We start from the raw sequence: 7,010 nt of genomic DNA, 5'->3' as shown, positions 1-7,010 counted from the left end.
TCTCTCTCTGTCTCTCTCTCTGTCTCTCTCTCTCTCTCTCTCTCTCTCTCTCTCACACACACACACACACACACACACACACACACACACACACACACACACACACACACAATCTGAATTCTGCACATTCAGCTACCATGGACCATCACTTCTTACCACCACACACCTTCAGCTTCATTGTTCTCTCTTCCTACAACCATTTGTCATGTTAATTTGAGCTCCTCTGCACCTGTTGCTGGATGTAGGTGGAGAAAAACACACACACACTTGCCAACTAGTCTTGATTTAAACCGTTGATACGTTAGGACAAGTAGGCCACTGTTGCCTCACATCCCTACCACACCTTCTGCCCTCACTTTAGATGTCTCCCTTTCTCTACATAATCACTTCCAGACTCTGCTTCTGTTTCAGTATGTCTTCACTGTGAGCATCCACAAGGTTCTGCCGCCACAGGACCTGCATGGACCCACAATTGTATCCTGACTTTCCAACTGTTATGGTGGAATGCACTGTGCATGTTCCTAACCAGCCCACACGCCTTTCTATCCTAGTTGGACATGTGACCATGTAATCCTCTCACCTACCCAAGGATATGACTCTAGAAAATACGCTCTTTCCCCTAAGTTATCAAATGTTTTCTTACTACTGAGTCACTTCACCGGTATATTATTTTTAAAACTTCCCTATTCCCCACCAGAGTTAACACTACATTTCTATGCCCCCTTGATGAGAACTTTTTAAAGAAGTTTAAAGAAGTTTTATATATTATAGACCATTTCAAGCAGGATTCTTTCCTGCCCTTCCACCACTGCTGATTCTGTTTGGGTCAAATCTATAGACCTCAAATCTATTTGCTGTCATGCTATCCAATCTTCCAACCATGTTCAATCCACCAGTCACAACTTCCTTCTGTAAATGCTGTCCCTTTCATTTGAGGACACCTCTATCTCTCTTCTCTGTCTCTGTTTCTCGGTATCTCTGTGTCCCTGTCTCTCTCTTGCTCTATTGATTTTATTTATTTGTAACACGAATCTTAAATGGTCTTATTAATAAAAAACAAACCCGGAGCCAGGTATTGGGGTGAACGCTGAAAGATCCGAGAAGCAGAACCAGCCACAGCCACCTCACCTTGCCAACTTCTCATCTGATCCTGTTTCCTCAGACTGGAAGCCTCTGAGTCCTCACCCAGAAGGGATCTCATCTAAAGGCCTAAAAGCTAAAAAGCCTCTAGTTCCTGGTTTTCATGCCTTATACACCTTTCTGCTTCTTACCATCACTTCCTGGGATTAAAGGGGTGAGTCTTTCCCAAGCAAGACATGAGATCTCAAGTGCTAGAATTTAAGGTGTATGGTGCCACTGCCTGACCTCTATGTTTAATATAGTGGCTGTTCTGTTCTCTGACACCCAGGTAAGTTTATTGGGGTACACAATACATCAACCACATTTGTGTGTGTGTGTGTGTGTGTGTGTGTGTGTGTGTGTATTAGTTTTTGCCAGTATGTATGTGTGTGCACCATATGTGTGCCTGGTAGCTTTAGAATACAGAAAAGAGGGCTGGAGCTGGAATCACAGATGTCATGTGGGTACTGAGCTGGGTCCTCTGAAAGAGCAGCAAGTGCTCTTAACTGTTGATCCATCTCTTGAGCCCCAACACCTCTATCTATCTATCTATCTATCTACCTATCTACCTCTATCTCTATCTCTATCTCTATCTCTATTTCTATTTCTATCTCTATCTCTATTCTATCTCTATATCTATATGTATCTCTATCTGTATCTCTATCTGTATCTCTATCTGTATCTCTATATCTACATCTATATCTATCTATCTATCTCCTCCTGTCTCACCAGTGGCTGAACGTGTGTTTCCTTACAGGAACAGGAACATACTCTCTTTGAAGCACACAGTCAGCAGGCATCTTTCCCATCCTTCTCATTCCTCTATGATTTCAGTCTGTCATTTTTTTAACTCTATGTGTACATTAAGAATACCCATATGTTTTCTCAGTCCCTGACAACCCTTATTTTTAAGATGTTAACTTTAGGGCATTCCTCTGTACAACCACCACCCCTCCACACACATGGAGGCATCCCACCTTCCTGGTACCCGGAGCCTTACAGTGACCTTAGAGTTTTCAATGCTCTTGCCTGCATCTCTGACCTCCCTTCCTGGGAACGTGCCCTCACCTGCAGAAGTAACTTCTTGACATTCTTCAAACAGGTCACACAGCTCCAGCTTGAAAAGCTTTGCACTTAAAGATCTGTTTCCTGTCTATCCACATGACTCACTGTTTTAACACCTTCAGCTCTCTGGTAAAAGTCACATTATCAGCAAAACCCTCACTATCAAAATAGCAGCCCATCCCAAGACAAAAACATTTCCCTTTTCATGATTTTTTTTCCTCAATAGGACTTCTGACCACCTAACTTTTGAGACATGCATTTTCAAACTGGGAAGCGTTGGCTGCTTTGTGTTTCCTGCACCCAGAACTTAGCAGTAAGTGCTCAATGGGTAAATGAATAAATCAATGGGTTTTTTTTTTTTTGCATTATTTTTGTACACTCTGTCTGTGACTTGATATCTGTTTAGAAATGTTTTTATTGTAAGTTATTCTTGGTTCTGAATAAATTACTCCAATTTATTGTGTTTACTGCTTCATTCTCTATTTTGCATTTAAGAATCTAGATATTTTGAGGCATCAGAGTAAATATTTTTCTCGCCTTAACTACTATTGATGTTTCTTGTTGGCAGCTAATACCCTCTCTGTTGAAATCTTCAGCTGGTTTGAATGTTGTGAAATTATAAATGTATTGACTATCTTTCTGACAATTCTCTTTTCCCATTTGATATTTTAATAGTTACAGCTTGGATCTGTGTTTCTAGTTTAAGAGTCCATCACTGTTTTCCAACTTTCTTTGGAAAGAGAAAGGGTCTGGGGTAGGATAGCAGGATGTGAGGATGGGTTCTATGAAATAAAAGACCTACAACATCGCATGGACTTTAAGGCTCTAGAGTCGGAAGTGTCTGCACTGCAGCCCCGTCACTTTCCAGTTCGAGCCTCCTGTCTCACCTAAGCAAGCTGTCTAGGGAAACAGTGATCAGGCTGGGGTGGGGGTTAATTAATTGATTAGTAAATAACTAAGATCTGCTGGATCTTAGTTCCCTTGTTTCCGAAATGAAGTCGCTGGAGTGGAGCAGGATAATGCAGGGAAAACATTTAACCCAGTAACTCAATTCAAGTATATTCACTATAAATAAGAGGTCATTGACCAGGAGAACCTAAAACACAGCCTTATTGGAGGCGCGCCATTAAACTAAAGGAGAGCTCAGAATCCGAACCAGTCCTGAGACGCCCAGCCACACAGAGTGAGTGGAAACCTAGAGTCGGAGGAAAGACTGGACAAGTAATAAATGTTCCTTGTTTTTGTTGAAATAAGACTCACTGGGGAGGAACATAATGGAAGACTTTTCTTTAAGGAATGCTACAATTATATAAATTGCTTAACATTTCGCCATTGTTGGATGCATAACTTTGAAGTCTGACCTTCGGTGTATGATGTGCAGAAAAGAAGAGAGGCTAGCTACAGATTGCCAGACCTGATGAGGATGTGGGAAAGGTCGGTCTGCTTAGCTAACTGCATCAAAAGACAGCTGGCAATCTTCTGAACAATTAAACTTGAATTGAGTTGCCTGCATGAGCACCATTTTAAAAGGTCAAGTTTACAAATGTGGAGAACTATCATTTTTTCAAAACATTTTTCGCTTCCAATAGATACTTTAAAAAGCAACCAGTGGAACCAATGTACAAACAGATCTTGTTATGATAAACATATTAATAATAGCTTCCAAAATGATTTATTAACCACATATAAAACCCGTAGACAAGAACTGGTTCTCATGTGAGAGGAAACTAGATTTGAAAGAGACGGTTAAATTCAAGGAATTTTTAAAGCCCAAATCTGCTGAGCACACAGGGCCTTATAACCACCATAGAACATCAGAGCATTGGGAAAAAAGCCAAGACCTAAGTGGAGCAGAGGCTGCCTGGAGAGGAGAGGGAAGGTGTCCCAGCTGCCCACATGCTATTGTCTGACTGTCTTACCCAGCAGCAGCAAGGACGACTGTGGGGTTTTGAAAAAAGGAAGAGGCCTTGCAAAATCCCACAGTGGGAGGCTGAGTCTGCTGAGTTCCTAAAGAAAACAGGGTGTGTACTGTGTCCAGTTGCCTGAGCCAGAAACGAAGTCCTGTGGAAACCCAAACAGCCCATGTCACCGTCTAGAAGCCAACCTGGAGGTCTAAAGAGGAGCCACTAACCCGAGAGCTGTGTGATCCTTCAGATGACCTAAAATGAATTTGCTTCTTACAGTGGCAAAGTAGGCCATTTTCAAACCAACACTTCCTGCCAAAAGCAACTCAAAAAGCGAGGTGAAACTTTTTTTTCACAGATCTGTAGAAAGGCATCGGAGATCTCTTGAGATGGAGGCTTGTTAAATAAACATCCAATAGGCAATTTGGCATTACTTTCCCAAATGTGCTGATTCTAAAAGCGGCACCTGAGAATCTGAATGTAGATTGTGCTTAGTGTGATACAAATAGTGTTTTAAGCTGAACGAAGAATTCTCAGGGCCTTTCTGATCTGATTACAGCAGAAATTTCTGAGAAATGGAAACTATCTTCAGGTAGGGTAGCATGAATCCTAGTTGGTCTTAATAATAAAAACCCAGGAGGGCTGGAGAGATGGCTAAGAGGTTAAAAGCACTGACTGCTCTTCCAGAGGTCCTGAGTTCAATTCCCAGCAACCACATGACTCACAACCATCTGTAATGAGATCTGCTGCCCTCTTCTGACCTGCAGTCATACAGGCTGTATATATAATAAATAAATAAATCTTTTTTTAAAAAAAAAGAAAGAAAGAAAAGAAAAAACCCAGAGTCAGATATCAGGGTAAATGATGAAAGATCAGAGAGACAAAAGAATAAGCCACAGCCACCTCTTACCTTACCAACTCCTTAGCCTGAAAGGGGCCTAGCTCCTGTCTCTGCCCACCTTATATTCCTCTCTCTGCCCAGCCATATCACTTCCTGTTTCCTCCTCCCTAGAGCTGGGATTAAAGGCAAATGCTTCCCAAGTACTGAGGTCAAAGGCACAAGACAAGATCCCAAGTGCTGGGATTAAATGTGTGTGCCACCAACTGCCTGGCCTCTGTGGTTAACTAGTGGCTAGCTCTGCACTCCAATCCCCAGGAAAGCTTTATTTGTTAGAGCACAAACAAAATATCACTACAAGCTAATCTACTCCCAGGAAAAGGAAGGGGCAAAATTCCCACAAACCCCTCTTCAAGGAGTTCTCTGCCACAAAGGAGACAGAGAGGCATATTCATCTTTCTTTTTTTGTTTGTTTTTTAACATATTTTTTTAAATTCTAAATAAATCAAAATTGGATTTTAAAGTTCTGAAACCTTATTGTACAGTATGTTCCCTAAACTTTTTTGATGTATAGCCCAGGCTGGACTTTCGCTTATGGGCCCAATCCTTCTGCCTCAGTCCAGGCTCTAAGAAGTTTTAATCAAACATGAATCTACATTTAATATTAAATACACATCCTCAATTATCCAATAATAAGTGTATATTAATTAAACCTGAATATTTATAAGAAAAAATGTACTGAAAATCGGCCAGTGGGTATGTATAATCAGTCCACAGTGCTAGTCATGGGGACTGCCAGAGAAATGTAAAAGAGAAGAAATGGTAAGAAAACTGTTACATATTGTCATCACGACTCATTTTTTCCCTCTGAGTTTCCTCAGCCTGTTTCTTTGCCTCCTCCATTATATCTTTTAGAACAATTCATGTCTTCCTTTAGTTCATTCACCAACCCACATGAGCGCTAGTTAAAGTTAAAGCTCCATCCTTAACTTCATCATGTACGATGTGAATTATTTTTGCAACTTCTTTGACTACATCACCGCTGGTCATTCCTTTCATCTGAAGCTTTTCTATTTCTGTCTTTGCAGCTTGCCTGGCTTCGCCAGTGGCACAGCCCCAGTAACCATATGAAACACCTGATGGTTCACTCATATAAAGCTGTGCGCCATCATTCACACTGTACGACTCTAACATGGAACCAGAGCCAAAGGTCTGACAGCACTGTAGCATGCGTAAGCATGTTTGTACATGACCACTCTGTCTGCACAATGTTGCAAATGTTACAGTGAGAATTAGATCCCAAGTTTGAAGCTTCTTCTCTTGCTATGTCTGCTAACAAGTGAGCATCCTCCAACAGACCTGCTCCTGCCATTCCGACGTGTCTATCAACATTACAAAGTCATTTAGTGGAGACTTCTTCACAGAGTTTAGAGAGGACTAGCTTTTCTACACAAGACAGCACTGTCTTTACCTCTGATCTCAATAGTTTACTACTGTTTCCACAGCCTTCATGCCATAGTCAGCTTGGAAAACTCTTCCACCAGGAGAGAATGCAGAGGCTGACAGGTCATGCTCAGTGCCAGTGCAGCCCACAGTGCTGACACAGCAGGCCGCAGGGAGAGGCCTGAGGTCGCACATCAGACTTTCTTTCTATTTATTTATTTATTTTAATTAAGACATTTTCCATTCATCCTACATATCAGTCACAGATTCTCCTGTCCTCCTTCCTCCCAACTCCCAGCCCCCCCCCCCTGCAACTCACCCCCCATTTCCCCCTCCTCCAAGGCAAGGTCTCCCCTGGGGAGTCAGCAGAGCCTGGCACATTCAGTTGAGGCAGGTCTAAGCCCATCCTCCCTGCACCAAGGCTGTGCAAAGTGTCTCACCATAGGCACTGGGCTCCAAAAAGCCAGGTCATGCACTAGGGATGGGTCCCAGTCCTACTGCCTGGGGGCCCTAAACAGTTCAAGTTAAACAACTGTCTCACTTATTCAGAGGGCCTAGTCCAGTACCATGGGGGCTTCTCAGCTATGGTCTACAGTTCATGCGTTTCCACTAGTTTGGCTAGTTGTCTCTGTGCTTTTTCC

The 7,010-nt window shown here is 42.3% G+C and overlaps 1 pseudogene; it reads right to left on the bottom strand.

The window, feature by feature from the left end:
- Positions 1 to 5,760: 5,760 nt before the first annotated feature.
- On the bottom strand, positions 5,761 to 6,564 carry LOC118591223 (annotated as a pseudogene).
- Positions 6,565 to 7,010: the final 446 nt, after the last annotated feature.

This window comes from Onychomys torridus, chromosome 9, assembly GCF_903995425.1.
Source record: "Onychomys torridus chromosome 9, mOncTor1.1, whole genome shotgun sequence".
In the NCBI taxonomy this organism is placed as follows: Eukaryota; Metazoa; Chordata; class Mammalia; order Rodentia; family Cricetidae; genus Onychomys; species Onychomys torridus.
The sequence above is the reverse complement of the archived record's forward strand: the minus strand, read 5'-3'. Positions and strand labels throughout refer to the sequence as shown.